This window comes from Carettochelys insculpta, chromosome 5 (assembly GCF_033958435.1).
Source record: "Carettochelys insculpta isolate YL-2023 chromosome 5, ASM3395843v1, whole genome shotgun sequence".
NCBI lineage: Eukaryota > Metazoa > Chordata > Testudines > Carettochelyidae > Carettochelys > Carettochelys insculpta.
In genome coordinates, this window is record NC_134141.1 from 71,141,283 (window position 1) to 71,162,703 (window position 21,421).

General features: G+C 41.5%; 1 long non-coding RNA gene across 1 annotated transcript in view; it reads right to left on the reverse strand.

The window, feature by feature from the left end:
* LOC142013633 (uncharacterized) overlaps nucleotides 1-17,733 on the reverse strand; it is a 226,394-nt gene extending 208,661 nt beyond the window's left edge. The window contains exon 1 of the long non-coding RNA XR_012645741.1: nucleotides 17,688-17,733. This is a non-coding gene — a long non-coding RNA (uncharacterized LOC142013633). The remainder of the gene's footprint in view (nucleotides 1-17,687) is intronic.
* Nucleotides 17,734-21,421: the final 3,688 nt, after the last annotated feature.

The window sequence follows — 21,421 nt, forward strand, 5'->3', positions numbered from 1 at the left end:
AAGATACTCTGCATATGCTACTGCATACATTTGTATGTGTTATTTCTATATCCTGCCACATTATTTCTCATTGGGGCCACTGCAGTTCCTCCACTCTGCAAGCAGATCTTTAGCTGGTGTACGCCAGCAATTTATACCAGCGATGGATCTGTCTCCTGAACGTCATGCCTTTGCCCTCTCCAGACTATCCAAAAGGATGCTGCTAAAATAATTAGCCTTTACTGTCTCATAATCACAGCCTATTATTTTCCCTGCTTCTTGTCTCTATCCAAATCACATTTTTCCAGCTCCAAATAACTTCTGCCCTTGCTACCCCTCCACTGGTCTTCTCTGACCCTCCTCTAATATTCTTTGCTCCACACATGCCCCTCTTCTTACTGTTGAGGCCAAGTGCTTAGCAAGCTTCAAAGAGGGATTAGATGTTTATGCAGATATCTAGAATATCTGGAATTATAAAAGTTAGGGTTAACAAAAAAGAGCATAAGAAGACAGAGAAAGCCTGTGAGAACTTAAATGACTCTTTAACTGGTAGATATTAATTCTTCATTATATCTTCTGCTTGCTGTGGGGCTGCTAGCATCAGTCGCTGAAAAAATCTAAGGTTGACATCTTGGGGATATGGATATGGGACTAGATGGACCTTAGATCTGATATAGCATGATAATTCCCTTGCTCCTGAATTATTACTCTGTGCTTTCCAGACCATCCTCTAATGCTGGAATAACCTCTTTGATCTTCCATGCCAACCAACCTCCCTTGCCTCCTTCAAATTCCATCTTTAAAACATTTAGTAGTCTAGCTTTCCAATAATTGTCTACTCTGGTCTTCTACTTCTGTGTACAGAAACACAGATAGCTGATAATATTCTGGCCAATGAAAGAACATGGTACCAGCCCTAACTTGGGAAGACTGAGGATTCCACAGAAGATGACAATGATCAGTGTGGAAAGGGTAAGGAGTACAGATGTTTGAAGAGCATCACTTCATTAGCACATCAGGTGGCTTTGGTACAGCTCCTGTTAGTCGCAGTGGATTTTTTTTTTTCTTACATAAACAGGTTGATTTTCTGTGGCCTACAAAATCAAGGTGGTATCTTGGGGAGGAAACTTTCAGCTTCCATTTTATGTGTAATGGATTACATGCTTCCCATACACTTTTTCACTGGGAGGCCTTTCTAGAAGTCTCATCTTAGGGCAGGATACCTGACAAGATCATTTCTGAGGGATATGGCCCTAGGCAAGATTTTACTGAAGACAGAGATTGAAATGCCTAGTGAGAGACTGCAAAACCCACAGTGATCCTCCTTTTGACTTCTGTGAGCCTATGAGTGTCCTACACAACATTTAGAGCACTTCCACTAGGTCATCAGAGAAGAGAGACAAAATGTAAAAACTTGTTAAATAAAATGTATTCATGCCCAAACCCAAGTTACTTTGCAATCTGGACAAAAATGACCTTAATTCAGACTAGCAGACAATCTTCAACCATTTCAGTTACCTCTTCCTGCAACTTATGTAATATATTTATTACAAAACACATTTGTACATTTGCAACATCATTCATTAGTTGAGATGAAATATTAACCACTGTTACTGTGCAAGAAAAGAGCATTTTGAGCCATGCTCACCCAGCTCAGGGTATGATCACCATAGAATAAGTAGTGCTGGGGCACAAGGTGAAATGTTGGGACACACTAGTATCCTGAATAGGACACCACCAGAGAAAATCTCCCTGCTGCAGAAAAGAGTAGTACATGGGATTCAGCAGCTAGCATACTTCCTTTGAGTCAGTGCTTGGGGACTACATGCATGAGAAATTTAAAGTTTTCAAAGAAAACCAATTAAAAGTGCACAAAGAGCCTCAGCAAGTTTTATTTGTCAAATGAAAAACATTTAATTCACTTTCAGATTAACCAACAATGGCTGAATGGTGCTTTCCCCAATCAGTATATTATTATAAAATTGCTGTAATGATGGTAGGAGGGATGTGTACACTTTTCTCTGCAGGATCTGGCTTTGGCCACTCTCAGAGGAAAAATACCAGCTTAGCTGGCCCATTCGTCTAATTCAGAATGTCATATTCTGTACTACAAAACTTTCCAACAATTTCAGCCTGACCATGACTCTGAATGAGGAGATTTAGCTCAGGAGTGCTGGTGCTGGTGCATATTTTGGGTTTTGTTCGTTTTTTTTAACCTCATACAAGTATGAACTGTGGTTCAATACAAAATATAATTATATAGCTGTACCTCCCTTTGAAATGGTGTCAAAAACCCTCTACAGGGCATACCAGCTACTTAAAATTTAGGGAAATGAGGGGCAATCTCACAATCTCCATCAAACTCCCCTTGAGCATTTGCAAAGCCAGACTACAATAAATTCTAGTCCTCTTCTCCTTTCCAGTGGGCGAGGGGAGCATGCCTGTGGCTTAACCCAAGCAAAACTGGCAAAGTCCTTTGCACTCTCCACAACAGAATTCTTCCGACTGGCTAGTGGCCACTGATTCCACTTCTAAACGTCTCCCCATTCTCTTGAGCACCCATTGGTTCCACTCTCACAGAGTGACTCTGGGTGTGTCCTTTCAGGCTGCTTGCTCACAATGGAAACCATCTTAATATTTTCAAACACCTATTAACCATGCCCAATGCTGTTCCACCTCCCTCCCTCACAGCCACTGGGCCTCTCCCCATACAATCTCCAGATGATTCTGGACCATCCACAGGAGTCTCTCCACCTGGCTCCCAGCACACAGATTACTTCAAAAAAGAAAAAGCTGAAACTATGTATCTTCCCTATTTTTGATTCTCTTATTTACACTAAATAACCCTTTTTCCTGCTGTTTTATTCCTATTGTGTTCTGGGAAACAGGAATTCATATATAATCTTTTATTTTAAGAACGCTTCAAAATTACCTGACTCTGTGGGGAAACAGCTTATAAGACCCCAAATATCAAGTAACAGTTAGGGTCAAAGGGGTCCTACTTAACTAATACTGAGTTCTTACAATAGCTAATTAGCTGAGCAACACTCCATAGCCTTTTGTAATGCTAAAAGGACATGGTTGGATTCCACTATACAGATGACCCAAATCATTTAGTGCTTCATAGGACAAAATCAACAGCTTAAATTTTGTTCACAAATCACATGATCCACTGTTCTTTCATCTTAAGTAGAACTTGCTGAGGCTTTCTTAGAAAAACAGCTAAGGTCTTTCTCAGAAACATTCTTAACAATATCTATTGATAAGTAGCAAGACACTGGAAGCACGGCTCTTGTGAAACATAAGGGTTTATCTTGATTGCCCTTTTCTGAGATGCAGCCAGTTAAAATGAATATAAATGTCTCTTTAAGAGAATTGCACATGCACAAAAAACACACAGACACTTGAAATTCAGGAGCTGTTGCACACAAATCTCTAGGCGTGTTGAGATGAATGCTCACAGAAATTAAATGCACAAGGTCAATGAAATAGAACATTCACTACATCTGCTGTGTGGCAGGTTGTGGGGAAATGGAGAGCTTTTTCACTTTTTTCTCCTCCCAGTACTACCAAAATCCTTTTAAAGTTAAAACTACAGAAAAGCTGAATGTAAAACATAATCACTGAACTCAGAAAGTTATGGGAATTGAGGTCTTGGCAAGACCGAGTGTTCTATTCTATTGAGTTCTAATGTATATATTTTAGAACTGATGCGGTAGGTGCTTGAAGCGCAGAACTCCTGTTGAAGTCTGTGGGGTGTCCATACACTGAGGAACAATTGTACAAGGCAGGGCTCATTGCTAGCTATGATTAATTACAAGGATGTGGCAACTGTCAATTTATAGTAATGTACAAGTTACATGACAAAAAATGGTGCATAGACAACTTCATCTGCCCAGCTGACATAAAGCTGTAAGGAATGGATGGATGGGTCAGTGATCCAGGCATTCACCTTAGGTTTCAAGAAAGTGGGATTAAATTCCCTGCTTCTCCACAGACTTTCTGTGTGACCTGGGGCAAGTGACTTAGGGCCAGGTATTCAGGTGCCTAAAGATGCAAATAGATGCCTAGTGATATTTTTCAAAAGTGTCTAAGTGCCTAATGCATGCTGGTTTCAAGGAAGTTAGGCACATCTGATGATTCCCCCTACCTGCACCTTTACAAATCTGACCCTGGGTGTTAGTTTCCCACCTGTAGTGCGTGAAAGATCATACTTCCGTACCTCACAGAGCGGTTGTGAGGAGAAATGCATTAAAAACTGTGAGGAATTCACAAGCTATATCAGTATCACAGAGTAAAAAAGTTATGATTGGGTCTGTACTCAGTTCCCAAACAGGCCATGATAATGAAAGTTTCTGTGGATGCGTCCACACAACAGCGTACCCTTGAAATTGCATAGCTTATTTCTGGTAGATTTAAAAAATAGGCTGTTTCAGCATATGGCACTATCTGAATGTTGACTCATGCAGCAATAAAGCCTTATTTCGAGGCATCCGGGTACTCCTCCTGCAATGAGGTTTACAGGGATGTTGGAATAGTGCACCAGTTAACCCAAACACTGTTTTAAGACAACAGGAATATCTATTAGATGCAGGCACCCCCATATCCCAAAATAGCGTCTGCCATGTAAACATAGCCTAAGACTTTTGATTTTTTTAAAGGACAGTATCAAAACTGAAAGTTAATTCGCCCTTACCAGTGGGGATAGCCAACTCTAGACATTGTTCCTAATGTGGGCCCTACCTTCAAAGCACAATTTGAGAGTGAATTAGAAACTCAGAATGAGGTTCACAGATATTGAAATGTAATTCATCATGTCAGACAGGTTGTGCCTTCTCATCCTATCAGCACAACTGAAAGTTGGAGCTTTAAATTCTTTTCTGCTTTATTTCTGAGGTTTAAGTTTATTTAAGATGATTTAGGCAATCATTTAAGAGGTAAGGATATTTGTGGGTGATTGGTGGTAATAGTTTACATTGAATTTTTATGCCTTGGAAAAAAATCAAAGGTGTGGTAAAAAGTGCTAAATTTATGCTCCTGAACACTGAAATCCTCTGTTTGGGCCTTATCCAGTGAAGGTAATGGGATTTTTCCAGCAGAGCTCAATAGGTTCAAGATCACAGCATATTTTCACAAAACAAATTGGTTATATGACTCCCAGGATTCATTTATCTAATGGTGTATTAACAAAATCCCATTTGAAAAATTATGGCTGCCTTAATGAGTGCAAAAATAAATGCAGTTGGATCAGATGTGGGCCCAGGAATATGAACTGAAATCATTACAGAAAGTTATTCAAAGAGGATATAAGATATTCACTTCTATAATGTCTTTCACAGAAGTATCTGTAGTGCTTGGAACTAACCACTCTCAAGTTACTAGGTGACACACACATCATGTACCAGGGTAAGGATAAGAAAATGGCTCATTCCTGGCCTTGTTTGAGTGTTAACTAAGTGGAGTTAGGCTGAATGGGCCAAATAAAATAGCTCTGCAACACCTTTCTACTTCCCTGATCCCGGACAAACTGAAACAGTCACCAGTATCTCATAGAAAAGCTGCAAGGCTGCTCTGTGCTGCTTATAGCCAGAAACAGTGGTGGTGAAGGATATGGCAAAATGCCATGCCCACCTTCTAACTCCAGGCAAACTTCCTCCACTTCAAAACACAAAAGGATGCAGGAGGATGGCATAGAGTTATATAGGTCAGTGTTATGCCATGTAAGAATTGCCTAGCTCAGAGAGGAAGGAATCTTTCTTTCTGGCTACTTTTTTGCTGCCTTAAGCTGCGTCTACACGTGCACGCTACTTCGAAGTAGCGGCACCAACTTCGAAATAGCGCCCATCGCGTCTACACGCGTCGGGCGCTATTTCGAAGTTAACTTCGACATTAGGCGGCGAGACGTCGAAGTCGCTAACCTCATGAGGAGATAGGAATAGCGCCCTACTTCGACGTTCAACGTCGAAGTAGGGACCGTGTAGACGATCCGCGTCCCGCAACGTCGAAATTGCTGGGTCCTCCATGGCGGCCATCAGCTGGGGGGTTGAGAGATGCTCTCTCTCCAGCCCCTGCGGGGCTCTATGGTCACCGTGGGCAGCAGCCCTTAGCCCAGGGCTTCTGGCTGCTTCTGCGGCAGCTGGGGATCTATGCTGCAGGCACAGGGTCTGCAACCAGTTGTCAGCTCTGTGGATCTTGTGTTGTTTAGTGCAACTGTGTCTGGGAGGGGCCCTTTAAGGGAGCGGCTGGCTGTTGAGTCCGCCCTGTGACCCTGTCTGCAGCTGTGCCTGGCATCCCTATTTCGATGTGTGCTACTTTGACGTGTAGACATTCCCTTGCTGCGCCTATTTCGATGTTGGGCTGAGCAACGTCGAAGTTGAACATCGACGTTGTCGGCCCTGGAGGACGTGTAGACGTTATTCATCGAAATAGACTATTTCGATGTCGCAACATCGAAATAAGCTATTTCGATGTTGGCTGCACGTGTAGACGTAGCCTTTGTTGTGCAAAGCAGCCTGAACGAAGGCCTAGGATAAAGCCGTAGACTTTTGAGATCAGATTTCTTGCAGGATCCTTATAGACACTAAAAAGTCCTCCAGAAGGATGCTTACGTCAGCTCCAGCCATCCATTCTGTTCTATATTCATTGTTATGCCACTATCACCACCATACTATCTGAGCATCTTCTAGTAATACACTGTGACTGGATTACACACCGGTCCTGTGTTGTTTGTTCTCTCATATGCAGTGGAGAGTCTAGAAGTGCCAGAGCAGTTGTACCATTGACCACATCTACAACCTGTCCATCATTTGGGGTTGTCGCAGCTACCTACACAAAATCAAAAGTGAGTGGCACAAACTAGGGCAAGGACGAGGCCAGGCTGGTTAAGGGGAAGCGTTGATTCAGTGTCTCTCATTGGCACTCTCCAGTGGAAACTGAAGTTGTTCTCTCCTGTGGTAATTAAATTCCCCTGCAGTGCTATGAGCTTACTACTGCAGGTAGCTACAGCTCAGCTTACTTGCCTAACTGGGTGTGAACAGAGCCTTTTGGTTCTATTTCTAGATATAGGAAGACCCAGTGCAGATTATCCTCACTGCAGTAGAACTACTCTACACTACCTAAAACATCTGCCTCCTGCCAACTGTATTGTGTACACCAAAGGAAGCACCTCAGAAAATCTACAGTGCTGGATGTACCAAGACAGAATAAGCAGTGTTAATGGACAGCTTAAATATCTGAAATAGGCACAAAAAACAGGAAGGGTCGAAGGATGAAAATCCAGAGCTTTACTGGTCCCACTAGAAGAAAAAAGGAAGCCATTTTCCATGATAGACTAAGACAATCTGTTGGCTCCTTCTCATGCAACTGTGTGCATAAAAGCACTATTATTTAAATGTGCATATTAATTTATGGACACTTCAGAATGACACCAAATAAAATTATATAGTTTGCCATGTTTCAAACATATATGACTTATCTTGCTAGCCTTCAAAGTTAATGTGAGACTAAGGCATGAGCTGAACATTTCAGATTTTTTTACTTATACACATTTACCTGATAGTCCAACTACACACAGTAATTCCAAAGTCATCTACCATAACTTTTATTATCTCTGAAGACCAGCAGAACAGCATCTGCTTTAAGCATGTGAGAGCTTTGTTTTCTCATCAGTGCCCAGTCAAGCTGTGCAGCGCTAGCTCAGAAAAAAAAAAAAAGGTTGAACAATTTATTGTAGTGGAGGAGGTGGGAAATAGGTAATAGGTTTTTAGTAAGAGCTCTTGAGATATGGCAAAAACAGACAGACATTCTGAATCTATTGCATTGTTTCTTTTCTTATACACAAGAGGTGGCGATAATGAATACCAACTGTTACAGAATGTTCTCTTGCATTACACATGTGCCACCAAATCAAATCTATCTGCTCAATTCAACCTTTAAACTGAATGCAGAAGAGAGAAGAGTTTAAATTGGGGATAGGCGTTTTTCAATGTAATCGTAAAACGTATTGTTATCCAAGTCTTAGAAGAGGCATCAGATTAAAAATGATAGTGTGCAAGCATAAGAAAAAAACATTTGGTTTGTTTTCTATTTTGGAAAAAATTACCTAAACTAGATCTTCCTCCTCCTTTGTTGGGCAAGTGAACAGGACTACTGAAAGATTTCTGCATATTTTGACGAAATTTTTGCCATGGTGGAAAACGAGACCTTCAGTTAAAAAATGCTAATGCCTGAAATCAAAGGAATAACTTAAAAAGTTCCCTAAATTTTGTCACCTTCATAGCTAGCAGTTTAAGATTAAGAAATTATATATATATATTCATTAGGTAATGTGTTTTCGTGGGTAAGACCCACTTCTTCAGATGAGTCTTGCTCATGACCTAATACATAAATCTGTTAGACTTTAAGGTGCTATAGGACTGCTTGTTTTCTTGTGAAACTATAGCCTGATACGGCTGCTCCTCGGAGACTAAAAAAAAACTGTATGCCAATTTTTGTAGAAAGACAGTTGGGCTTTTCTCTAGAAGGGGTTGACACAGTATTTATCACATTCCTAGCTGACTCAGGCTAGGATGACACATTTTGAGTTGCCAAGAATAACTGATAGCATATCTTTGGGCCACCCTGCCACAGTCAGAAAGGAAGATTTTGTTTCAGTCTTCCTCTGAGTCTCCCCACTGCCTTGGAGAGCACAAACTGTCACAGGCCCATACCTGAGTCAGTATACGTGCCCCAACCCAGGTTGCCCCTGGGCACACAGTGGGGCAGAACCAAGATTCTGCCCCCAGCCTGCCCCCTCCCACCCACAGGAATGTAGTGGTTCTGTACAGTCCTCTCCACATTCTATTCTTCTACCCATAATGTGAACAGATGAGACAAGGGCATAATGGTGCACCCCTACATCCCCATGCCACTATAGTAGTTGGATCACAATTCTGTTCTGATTTGGAACGCGTTACAAAAACATCATTGACCACAGAGAACTTGGTATGTAGACAAGTAGATAGGTTAGAAACTGGTGAGTGGGTAGTAAAATAAGCTGCAGCCAAGAAAAGGACAAGCTAATAATTTTGGAAAATAACCTGTTGTGCATTCAAAGAGGAATGAGAAGTGGTAATACCAATGAACCATAGCAGTACAAGTTGTATGCTGTGTGGTTGGCGTGTTTGTCCCAGGACATTAGAAGGACAAAGTGTGGGAGCTAATAGCTTTTATTCAACCAACTCCTTGTGGGTGAGAGAGAAATTTTCAAGCTTACACAGTGCTCTTCTTCAGATCTCAGCATATAAATTGTGACCTTCAGAGTCACACTGATGGCCAGTGACATTTTTGATCTTCAGACACAGAGACCAGAAAAGTGATAGTGCCTCTTTCTACAGCACTCATGAAACAGCAACCTAGAGATCTGTGTCTATGGCTGTCTACACATAAAGTCGACTCTAGCTTGATTTTTACAATGTGACTGTCTTCACTGAGAATACCATTAGGTCGATTTTCAGAGCACTAAGGTTGACTTTCTTGCCTTGGCCCTCAAAGCCAGCATAACATTGAGTTTAAAGTTAAAAGGTCAAATTAATGCTAATGTGCAAAGAGCATTTCTTTAAATCAATTTTATTGGCCTCCAGAGGTATCCCAAAATGCCCAGAATGTGTCAGTTCTGGCCACCTTCACTGCTGCTGCTCTCTAGGTGTCCAGGATCTAAAAACAGGAAGCCAGGCAATTTTAATTCATTTTATTTCTGATCAGAATGGCGATTGCATCCAGCCACGAAAGACAGCCTCAGCAGGGAGCCATGAGGAGAGCCAGGATCTCATTTCAGGTCACCAAGCACAGGGGTGCGGGGGCTGGCCCTGGCCCTGAGCAGCACATATTTGGGGAGGGGGGTGGCTCCTGAGTGGCAACATGCACTGAAGGGCTGCCCCCACAGCAGCAAATATTTTCAGGGTTGTCCTCCCAGCCTAGGCACACAGATGGAACCATGTCAACAGGTTACTTTATGCAGCTGACCCCTGCCAGCTGAGCTGTTTGGGGGCTGGCCCATGCCAGCAAATATTTTTAGGGCTGGGCCGCCTGCCTAGGCACACAACTGACCTAAAAATGTCAACAGGTTACTCAGGGGCTGGCCCCTCAGAGACAACACGTGCCAGGGGACTGGCCCCTGGCAACTGATATTTTCAGGGATTGGCCCCTCAGAGGCAACATGTTCCAGTACTCTCTCTTCTCAAAGTGTGTAGCTTGGGGGAGCTACAGTCCCAGCAATGCCCTGTTTGTTGTGTTTTCACTGCAGGGAGGGCATGCGGGGGTGAGTGTGAGCTGAGTGACTTTTTGACATGGCACTGTCACTGTTCTTTAAAAAGAGACAGAATGAGGCAGACTCCCAGCAGTGACCTCTTACAAATGGCTTATGGGGGAGGGCCATAATGCAGACAACTCAAACAACTTCTCTTCTCGGGGAAAGAGGCTTCAGAAAATGACTGTTTTCAATGTGAGGGAAGAAGGGCAATGCATTCTGGGAAGATGACATCACATACCCACAACAATTTGCAGGGCATTTTTTCCCATAATGCACCAACAAGAAAACCCAGAATGCCACAAGGCTGAGGCAACTGTGGGATAGGTTTCCACAATGCACTGCTGCAACAGTTGAACTTTGGCAATTTAGTAGAGATGCACTAAGTCAACTTTGATGGCAAGTGCGGACGCTCAACTTTGACTTTATAAAATCCAGTGTTACAAAGTTCACTTTAATAAATTCAACTTTATTTCATAGTGTAGAAGTAGCCTACGATGGTATCAGGACATTGGATGAAAACCAGAAAATAATGATATTTATAAGGTGGTTGGTATGGTCCCTTATAAGGAAAAAAGGGGGAAAAACACATATATAGTTTGACCACCTGACAAAAAAGGGAGCTGTGATAGTCATGTTAGTATATATAAAAGCCTTAAACAAGAGGGTGAAGAGGAATGGCTGAGGAAGTGGGCAGAGGAGGAGCAGGAGCAAAGGGCTATAACTTGGAATAATGGTATGAAAATGAGTAAAGGAACATTTAAGCTTGAGATTGGAAAAAACATTCCTAATGTTGAGTTTTATCAGAGTTTTAGTTTCTCTCAAGGCAAGGTGCAGAAGCTGCATTATTTGAATCACTAGATAATGTACACAGTAATGTTATGTGGATATGGCAGGGGGAAGATAAGCTGAACTCTTACATTTCACCTCCAATGATTCTATTCTGCAGCACAATCACTAAACAGTATGTTGTCTTGAAAGATTTATGAAATGTTAAGTGGTTATGAAATAGGGTGACCATATCTCCCTGTCCCAAATATGGGACAGGGAGATATGGGGGAAGAGGGACGGTTCCTCCTGGCTTCAGTGAGGCATGGGGATCTGGGAACTGGGTGGCAGCTGCATGGGTGGGCTCCTGTCTCCCCATGCCTTGGGGAGCTGGGAGCCGGTAGCAGCCATGCTGGTCTGGCTTCCAGCTCCCTCTAAGGAAGCCAGTGGCAGCCATGTGGGTCCAGTTCCTGGCTCTCCCGAGCCTCAGGGAGCCAGGAACCAGGTGGCAGCCACACCAGTGTGTGGTAAGAACTGGTAGCAGCTGCTCCTCCCGCAAATACGGACAATTAACCCCATTTTGAAAATAAATTGGGATGCCTTCCTGGCACCCAAAATACAGGGTTTTCGCACCAGAAATGGGATGGATGGTCACCCTATTATGAGAAAGAGGTGGAGACGAATTCTATTTAGAAGTGCAAAGTTCCAGTCCATTTTAAAAAGTAAATGAATCACTTGTGAGTTGAGAGATTAGAAAGTTCTTTATTTAGCTGAGTCCATCTGCTTCCTCCCCCATGCATCTTAACACAAGTCAGACCTCATGTTCTCAGAAATTGCACAAGATGCCCTGTTAAAAGCATACCCCAAATAATTCTGCCTGTCCATAAAGGGAGCAATGGTTAATGTCTCATATATATTTGGTCTCTGCAGAACTGTTCTCTTTTGACCTCTTCCAGACAAGTAGACTGAATCTCACCATCTATCTTTCATCCACGTCTATTTACTGTAGACAGCAAGCTCCGAGAGCAGGGATGATTGTTTCTTTGTCTATCAGTACTTAACATACAGTGGGAATTATGTAGAATATTTGCTAACTATATCGAAAATTGATTTCCAAATACAAGGTCTGTGTTTGTTAAAGTGCCTCATTCAGTGCAGTCCTAATCCATGACTAGGGCACTTGGGTGCTACTACTATACAAATAATAAATAAACATAATGAACTTTTTCTCTTAAATAGTAACAGAGAAGGAGCCGTGTTAGTCAATATACTATCAAAACAAAAAAGCAGTCAAGTAGCACTTTAAAGACTAACAAAATAATTTATTAGGTGAGCTTTTGTGGGACAGACCCACTTCGTCAGACCATAGCCATACCAGAACAGACTCCATATTTAAGGCATAGAGAACCAAAACAGTAATCAAAGATGACAAATCAGAAAAAAAATTATCAAGGTGAGCAAATCAGAGAGCAGAGGGGTGAGGGAGTCAAGAATTAATTAAGCCAAGTATGCCAAAGAGCCCCTATAATGTCCCAGAAAATTTGCATCCCAGTTCAAACCACATGTTAATGTGTCGAATTTGAATATGAAAGAGAGTTCAGCAGCTTCTCTTTGTCTGCTTTACAAAAAGAAGCTGCTGAACTCTTTCATATTCAAATTCGACACATTAACATGTGGTTTGAACCGGGATGCACATTTTCTTGGACATTATCAGGGCTCTTTGGCATACTTGGCTTCACCTAATTTTTGACACCTCCCCCCCACCCTGCCCCTCTGCTCTCTGATTTTCTCACCTTGATAATTTTTTTTCTGATTTGTCAACTTTGATTACTGTTTTGGTTCTCTGTGCCTTAAATATTGAGTCTGTTCTGGTATGGCTATGGTCTGAAGAAGTGGGTCTGTCCCATGAAAGCTCACCTAATAAATTATTTTGCTAGTCTTTAAAGTGCTACTTGACTTCTTTTTTCTCTTAAGTGACTCATCTCCTCCTAGGTGGCATGAACTTAAGCTCCTATACACTACACAACACCATGGGGACACAAGTCAGTGGCACATAACATGACGGTATGAAATAAAAAAGAAAAAATCTGACAGACATTGTAACACAGTCACAAGTAATCTTGATTCCCTCCTGAAGTTGCTATCCATGAAAAGCAGATATTCCTAGTTATCCCTGATGTCTTTTACATGAGGGGTTATTTTACTGCCCATATATAAACATGCTGTGTAAATTTAATTCAAGTTGACACAGCTATCCCAAAGTGAAATTTAACCTGCACTGTACTTTGTCGTCCAATATCTCACTCCTGGCTCACGTTTGCAGAGATGTTTGTTTATACAAAAGTGCATTCTGGGATCCATATGCAGCTTCCCTGACATCAGAACAGGTCAGACATGCCAAGAATCAGAGTAATTACTTTAACAGATTTTCTGGAGTGACCCTCAAGAGGTGAAAAAATTACAGATGCCAGCTGATCTTTAGACTCCCTGAAGAACTGATGCAGCATCTATTAGTTCTTAATCCAGGCAATCTGGTTAAACATCTGTATTATAAATGTAACCGTGCTCATGCCAGCAAGCAGACTACAGAGCTGAAAGCGCTGAAATAAGAAATATTCGTAACTCAGCCCAACGGTGTTACATTATGGGGCTACAAAATTCTTCACAGGAGTTCTTACTCTCTGATCCTTTTCTCCCCAATCTTTTCCAGTCAGATATACTAAAGCAGAAATGCAGATGAGTCTAACAGTTTCTCTATAAACTCCACAGGTTTTATTCTGAGGGGAAGACTGAAGAAGAGACTGTATCAAGGGCCCTTTTACAAGGCATTGCAGGAAACTGCACATTTAATTGTACAACTCTGAAATTTACTGTGCCTTCATTAAACATCAGTGATCCATGTGTTTGAGAAACGTGTGGGTGGTCTGCTGTTGGTCACTGGAAACTACTACTTTTTAACCATCAAAGGGCACAGTGCTCTATGTCGTTCAGCAGGAACCTGCCCGACCTTATTTTAAAACAGTGAACACTCTTGAGAGCTCAGACTGAGGGTGAGCCAAAGCACACATGCATACCGCATGCTCTATGCTTCCCCAACAGCCATACTTGGAACACGAAACTAGGATCAAGTAATCTACGGTGTAATAAATATTACTGGGCCTCAGGAGTTAGCCTGCGTCACCTTCCCAGGTAAACACTCACTCTTTTTATTACATCTAGGGAGTGACAATAAATAAAATAATAATTAGCATAATTCTATAAGCTCAAGAGAGCCGTTGGCCGAACACAATGCCCAGAAGTACCTGCATTTTCCAGCCAAACAGCCTGAGGTCACACCGCGTAGCACTGCAGGACTGAAAACCGGACTAGATAATCAAGTGTAAATTCACTGGGCAGCCTGCTCAGTTGTGGGACTGTAGTGGACTCAATATGGACTCAACCAGTGTGCAGAGTGGCTGTCTCCCTACAGCACTGAGCGCACTAAAGAAACAGTAAATCAGCATTACCACCCAACAGCAGGACTCACAGCATGCTTCCATCCCATTGCCGAAGCCAAGGCTTGAATCTAGATCTCCTTAGTCTACTGGGAGCAGCTCCTGCAGACAGCCCAAAAGAGTGTCTTCCTTTCACCCGCCCACCTCAGACTCCCTTTCATCCTCTTACCCAGTGTAAATATACAATGTATGCTGTTTTACTTCCATTTTTATATTTAGGATTAAAAATTAAAGCTGTTCTAAGAAAATCAGTGTTGTTTGAGTCATATCTGGCGTGTGCTTAATTTCGTCACTGCTTCATCTTTCAACAAAACAGACCACATGGGAACATCTGAATGAACTAGGTAGGGTCATATGAACTGTATTTTTATGGGTGATGTGTATGTTCTTTTTCTTCCAGAGCTGGCATACGTCAACAGCCTCTGGCTATTCTGAGCCTATTGTGATGAAGACATATAAAGGACAACAGCCGCCCATTATGGAGCTGTGTTGGTGAAACACACTGTGAAGCTCTCACCCAGGGGAAGACTGCACTTCCATGTTTATTACAGGCACCTCTGTGGTAGGTCTGTGCCGTGCACAGCAGAGAGAAGAAATGTGGGCATGCCAGGAATGTGGTCAGCTGGCCCACACACAGTGAGGATCCGTATGGCCTCTGTTCAGCAGAATAGCAGGCCATGCCATATCTAACAGCGGCCAGTGTCTTGGTGTTTCCTTTCACTTTGACCCAAAGGGCTTTGGAGTCTACCTCTAAGAACTCCCTCAGCGCTGAATTCTGGCACAGCTCTCGTACCTGGGATGTACTTTCTTAGAACTGGCACTGCACTTTTTCTGCCAGGGCTGAGGCAGAGGTGACACTTGCAATCAGAATACAACACAGCAATGACTTGAACAGCACACCACTGTCAAAAGTACATAAATAAAAGAATACTTCTACATAAAAATACATTTGATGTGGCCAGGTGGGTGCTTTTATGTGTGTGATAGCTTCTGCTTAGCCAGGACTGCACAAGATGCAGTTACAATTTGCATATTGAGGTTCCACAACATCAGGCAAAATTGTCTTAGGCTTCTTCCGTTTTCTTCTGGCTATGGTGTCACTTCTCATTAAGGCTACGCTTGCATTTCTAGAATTTTTGTTCCATCAGGTTTCACCACTGAAAGGGAACTGGTAAAAGATAAGTGGCAGTTTGTTTTCTCACTTCTACAGGCATCGGCTCACGTTCACAGTTGTAGCACTTCTGTGGCTACCTTCAGTGCAGCTCTCTCCATTTTGGGATAGGTATTATGGGAAGGAGGGGGATGATCATAGGGCATCCTGGGACCCTGCACACCCTTCTCACCCTTGTTGATCAGCTCCAGCACTGTTCCAGACAGGGGATGGTTTTATCGTAGAGCTGCCATTGGCAACTGATCAGATGTATGTGAATATTTGCCAAGGAAAATGAAGGGAAGTTTCAAAAAGTTCTGGCAGTTTTATATCACCAGTAAGAGCTGTATGACTCATGGAGGTGGTTCTGTTTGTGGTGAAACTTCTGAGTGTCACTGCAAAAAGTTACTAGCAAGTGTAGATGGCTGCCCTGGGTTTTTGCTCAAAAAAGGGAAAAGGGACTTTTTGCACTTTACATGGCATGTGTAGCCATGCCCTAACTCTCAGATCTGCAGCCAGGTCTTGGCCCAAGACATGTCAAACCTGCCCCAGGGTGTAGGAGAAAGTGGTATAGTCAGTCTCCTTTCCCACATCCTTCTTTCCTCCAGCCACTCCTTTTTCATCATTTGAATTTTTCAGCTGCCTTTTGAATTCTGCCACATCTCTAAGCAGTTCTTGCTAGAAGGGCATGGCAGACAACAACAGAAGCTAAAGGATTTTTTTCTTCTCATGAGGAAAATAATAAGCTTAAGGGCACAAGCAATAATTTAGGATGCATCATTTCTCACCACCACTGAGCAACTAAGGCCTCTTTTCGTACTTTCATTTTTCTTACCTAAATCTGGGCTCCTGTTGCTTTTCCTGTATGTTGGAAGACAGCGGAAAATGCCTTAGCCCAAACAAGTCAATTTTTTCTCTTGTGGTGGAGACCCGTTACTATTGGTTTAGTTTAACATCCAATCCCATCAAATGCTGAACACTCTCTTCTCCCATTAATGCCACATGGAGCTGAAGGTGCTCAAGAACTAGCTCATTTGGATCTAGGTTGTGAATGCCTTAGGTACTGGCTCTTGTGTTCTTATTTGCCTATAATGCACTGTGCACATCTATACCTATGGTACAAATAAAATAATTTTTATTCCTACTTTTTGACTGGTTGTAAACACATGAAAAGATCATGAGCCAAATCCATTCAGCATATACATCTTTATTTAAGACAAAAGAAAGTACAAGTCTAAACTGCGGGGGACTCTCTTGTAAATGGAAATTATTCTTAACTGGTATCACCAGTTGGAGAGACCTCTGAGTGTGCATGGAGTTTATGGATGCATAAAAGACAGGAGACAAGCTCTTCATCTGGAATAAATGGGTGTAACTCCAAGGATACCAGTGGAAGGACAGCATTGGAGCTAATTTGTCTATGCTTACAAGCTTCTCTAGTTAGTGATACTAGCAAAACCCTGCTAGTACAGAAGCAGCTTTTATTAGTAAGCAAAAAATGTTATGCTGGCAACAGTTTTTTGCATTTGTCCCAGACTTTTGCTGGCCTGATCGCTATTGCTTGGATCAGACACGTTTTAAGCACATTTGTTGGGCTGTTTGAGTAAACTGATAGAATGATTTCTCCAATTTGTCAGCTAAGCTGCATTTCAGAAAAGTATTTGGAAGAGCTTAAGTCCCATTGACTTTAATGTGCATTATATAGGCGCTTTACTTGAAGCAAATGCATTAGTGCTGTCACAGATGAGGACATTTTCCAAAATCAGGACTAGTTCAATGGCATTGTTATAAACTTGTAACAGAAGAGAGATTGTATGGACCTCAATTGTCTGTATTAGTTAGACATGGAATAACCCAAAGCAATCAGCTTATAATACTTTTTTATCTTTCTTTGGGCATTCTGTTGATACTAGCATGCAATATATTTGCTTTTTCTTACAGCTTGATTGAAAATTTCTCTTCAGTAAATAAGACAATGCAGATAAAAATAACTGAATACAACTAAACATACCATTTTGTTAGCCACGTTGAAAGAGCTCATTATCCACTTCTCTGAGTAGTGTGAAGCACTTCCCTGAGGGAATAAATGATCATAGGGAAAAAGTTCTATTACAAAGTATTTCAGCATTCTAAATAATGATAACCACAAATACATATGGAAGAAAGGAAAGAAACTTTTCTACATTGTTTATCCTGATGAGAGTTGGTTAAAAGTAGAAAGAGCTGCTATATGGGATGAAAGCACAGGAACCTTGCAGACTTTCCTTTTGTTTGGGGGCCATGTAAGAGATGAAGCCAGAGATCCTTAACCTCATGGACATGGGAAGAAAGCTCCAGCAGTATAGAAATACTCCTTCCACTCTTGCTCCCTTTTCAACTGACAAGCTTTGCTGCCCTGGGTGGGGCTTACCATATCTTCACCTCAATTTGTCTACCTCCTCAGGAAAGAGACTGTGTGAGACAGACCCGATGCTGTTTTATATATTTTAAATATTGCTTTAGAATGGTGAGAGACTTTTTAAAAAAAGACTTTCCTTCCTTTGTTTCTGACCAACAATAGTGCTTATTTACTATCTTCCATATGCTGATGAAAATTTTCAGATTTCAAAGTTCTAACTAGACAAATATGGGGGAAAGTTTAAAACTTCTTTTCTTAATATCTGGTCCCTTCTTATCTACCTGCTCTGTCAAACTTCATGTTCTCTGGAGCCCTGCCCATGTAGAACTGCATCTCAAGGTGATAGGAACATGCTACATTTGCTTGTTCCATGCTTCTACTTCCTATGAGGCTTTTAGACTCTTTCTTCCTAGACTCACAAAGGCAGGCAGCAGTGAGCACTCAGGCTAACATGCTAAACAATTGATTCCAAAAGCTGACATCATCAAGAGCTGTGGGTGCACAGTGTCTCTTGAGTATTATGTCATTTACGTTGGTGTCAGTGTAATGATATTAGTATCTTACTCCAGACATCTAACTCTGAGATCTTTCAGTCCCATTGACTTCAGTGGGTGTTTTGCCTGGATAAGCAGTAATGTGGTGTCCCTCCCCCACAGCATTGTAAATAAAGGAACAATTGAATAATGTGTTTTGATTTAAAACATACAAGGAATGGCATTGTATTGCGAAGTTTTGGTACCAACCTTGACATCATCTATTTATATACATTCTCATTGCTGAGAAACAAATATTCAAATTAACATAAGATTTTAAGACACAGTAATATAAGCCTGAATTGTTCTTACATAAGAGGCAAAGGTAGAAGTTCATCATTCTGTATTTTTTTATTTGCTCTCTACTGACTCTTGGATCTGGGCTGCCTGCTATAGCTCCAGCAGCTGTTGTGCAAATGGGGTATGTAGCATAATCAGCTCTCTGTCAGGGTTTAGTGTACCTGAGACAAAACAAAACAAAGCAGTCTTGTAGCACTTTAAAGATGAACTAAGTAATTTATTAGGTGATGAGCTTTCATGGGGCAGACCTGCTTTTTCATCTCTTGAAAATCTGGTAAAAGTAAACCAACACAATGAGAATCTAACAGAAATATAGAAAAAATTAAATGAAAACTGAAGAATCAGATACACAGGACACAAGAGGAGGGGCAAAAGCGGGGAAGAAAGTTATTTACTGCGTCTATTAACTTAAGTGAATTGCCTGACATCACTATGAATATCAAAGATGGGGAAACTGTCTTTATAAAGCTTAAGGTAATTGATATCTCTGTTGCGACTAAGGCATAAAGTACCAAACTTTGGAATGAACTACAGATCAGATGTCTCCCTCTGCAATCTGGTGTTAAAGTCTCTGTTTTAGAATGCAGGTTTTCAGGTCTTGAATGCTATGGCCTGCTCCATTGAAATGCCCACTGACAAGTTTATGTGGGTTCAGATTCCTAATGTCTGATTTGTATCCATTCATTCTTTGGCAAAGTGCTTGTCCAATATGCATAGCAGAGGGGCACTGCTGGCACATATAGCATTAGTGGAGGCACACGAACATGAGCCCCGATCATGCATGATTCTTGTTGGATACTTTACTTTGCGCAGCTGTTGGTCTTTAAAGTGCTACAGGGCTGCTTTTTTGTTTTGTGAAGATACAGGCTAACATGGCTACCTCTCTGTAACTCTCTAGCCGACAGTGAGCCTCCATCTGTAAAAACCCTTCTAAGGCAGTGTTAGTCTAAACCTTCTTTATCTGGTTATTCAGTTCCTTGCCAATGTAATTTATACTGTTTCTCTAGTTTATTTTGATGGAAATTGCTGCTCCCTTCCCATGACACTGTTGTTCACTGAGAACTAATTTCAGTGAAGCAGCTTTCTTTGCGACATAATTACATCCCAGAAGTTCTTTTGATCACACCAAAGCCTTTTTTAAAACATCAGCATAGATTACTTATAACAAATATTTTTCCAAATATGAGACAGTAATTTTTCAGCAGTACCCCAACAGCCTCTTTGCTGAAAATGTGTGGATCAAAATGTTGCTCACTTTTTCCAATATCAGAAGACTATTTTAACTGCAGAAAGTTTACTTCCGAAGGTGATAACCCAGTAACTCTCTTTTTGGAATGAGATTTCCACCACTCTGCAAAAGTCCTGTGCCCTCTACCCCTGACCCTGTAGCAACGAAGACAAGTCCATTTGAGCAATACTCATGTCCTTACCACTGTATCTGCCACATATACTTCAGGCTATCAGAGAGATGCCAGAATATCAGAGTAAATCTCATGATCCTGGTCAGCTTCAATATTTTCCTTGTTAAACATGCTTCCTATCCACATAAAACCTTCGATGCTGTGTACCTAAAGGAATTATTCCCCACCATCCCACCCTTCAGAAACGTGTACTGCTCAAGGCAGACATTACATTTTAATGTGTATTAAATTAGATACACAATGTGGACTTAATATTTAGCTGGGTCAATCTGGCTTCTACATTTGCACCACAGTTTTCCCCACACACAAAGTTTTGCAATTCAGAAGCCAGGTTTCCTGCCCCTTCATGCCAAGGCTAGTGTTCTGTTCTCCAGAGAACGGTGAACAGCTCAGAAAGTGTATGTACTAACTCTCACTGGGTTTCCCCACCCCTTTCTGCTTATCTTTGAGCAGACAGTCTTTATGTGGTCTGAAATGTGCTCCTTAAGACCGTAACTAATCAGTACACAGTTCAACCTATTTTTCAATCAGTTTGTTTTTAAAAGTTCCATTCCATTTTTTGCAAATAGGATTCCAAAACTGGTCACTTGAGAGTTCTTCCCTTTGGTATTTGTATGTGTGTGTTTTTGTCTGCTATAATCAGATATAACCTGTCAACTGTAGAGCAACTGCACAGTTTATCACAGCCAGTGTAAACAGGTGTATTTTCTTTCTCAATGTCAACTTACTCTTTGTTGACTTTGTTACCACTGTAGCTCAGAGTATTTACATTGACAGATGTACATCAGTAAGCGTCCCCTGGGAACACTGCACTCATTAGAAAAAATTAAAGTCAGGCTCTTTCAAAAAAAAAAAAAAAAAAAGCCTGGACTTTTTTCAGCTGCTGACAGATATTGGTAAGCTGTGATATTCAGCTTTCTCTTTACAGCCACCTGCAATCTAACTTTGGAATTCCTCTCATAGATGTTGTAACACTTGTAAGAGCAGTAAATGATAGCAAAAACATTTTAGCAAATTGATTGCCATGTTTTAATGAAATGAATTATCCCTTAACTATGTAGAGTCTCAATTTCCTGACTCTATTTACTTTTAC